At 40.0% G+C, this 653-nt stretch overlaps 1 protein-coding gene across 1 annotated transcript in view; it reads left to right on the top strand.

Moving 5' to 3' along the window:
- Window positions 1-372, top strand: part of LOC129860026 (BTB/POZ domain-containing protein KCTD12-like) — a 3,656-nt gene extending 3,284 nt beyond the window's left edge. Inside the window, exon 1 of the mRNA XM_055930353.1 lies at window positions 1-372. This exon is cut by the window's left edge and continues 3,284 nt beyond it. The gene's annotated coding sequence lies outside the window, so the exon portion shown is untranslated.
- The last annotated feature ends 281 nt before the right edge of the window (window positions 373-653 follow it).

The following is a 653-nucleotide window of genomic DNA, read 5'->3' as shown; positions in this document are numbered from 1 at the left end:
TTTGTCTTGGTTTGACAGGCTGTTGAACCGAACTCTCTCCTGGCTTTGTCTTGGTTTGACAGGCTGTTGAACCGAACTCTCTCCTGGCTTTGTCTTGGTTTGACAGGCTGTTGAACTGAACTCTCTCCTGTCTTTGTCTTGGTTTGACAGGCTGTTGAACCGAACTCTCTCCTGGCTTTGTCTTGGTTTGACAGGCTGTTGAACTGAACTCTGTCCTGGCTTTGTCTTGGTTTGACAGGCTGTTGAACTGAACTCTGTCCTGGCTTTGTCTTGGTTTGACAGGCCTCTACTGGATAAGTTGCGTTATTTGTGTTTCAACATCTACAGCTGTATTTTCAATTTTAAAATAAATCATATCAAAGTCATATTTAATATTTATGTGTTTGTGAATTTGTTTCTATCATGTCTAGAACAGACCGAAACATCTGGGCTAAAGATTATGACATAATCATTCTAGGATTTAATCGAGCAGCTGAGAGATATTTTTCAGGAGGGGAAAAAGAGCCATATTCCCAACAGTCTGCGGTCACTATGAAAGTTCTACATTGTTTCACACCCTTGTTAATCTCTTGTGGACAGACTGACCAAACTACATGAGATTTAACTTCTGGGTAAACAGAGAATACACAAACGTAAATGTTTATTTTATGTTG

This window comes from Salvelinus fontinalis, chromosome 7 (genome assembly GCF_029448725.1).
Source record: "Salvelinus fontinalis isolate EN_2023a chromosome 7, ASM2944872v1, whole genome shotgun sequence".
Classification (NCBI taxonomy): domain Eukaryota; kingdom Metazoa; phylum Chordata; class Actinopteri; order Salmoniformes; family Salmonidae; genus Salvelinus; species Salvelinus fontinalis.
The sequence above is the reverse complement of the archived record's forward strand: the minus strand, read 5'-3'. Positions and strand labels throughout refer to the sequence as shown.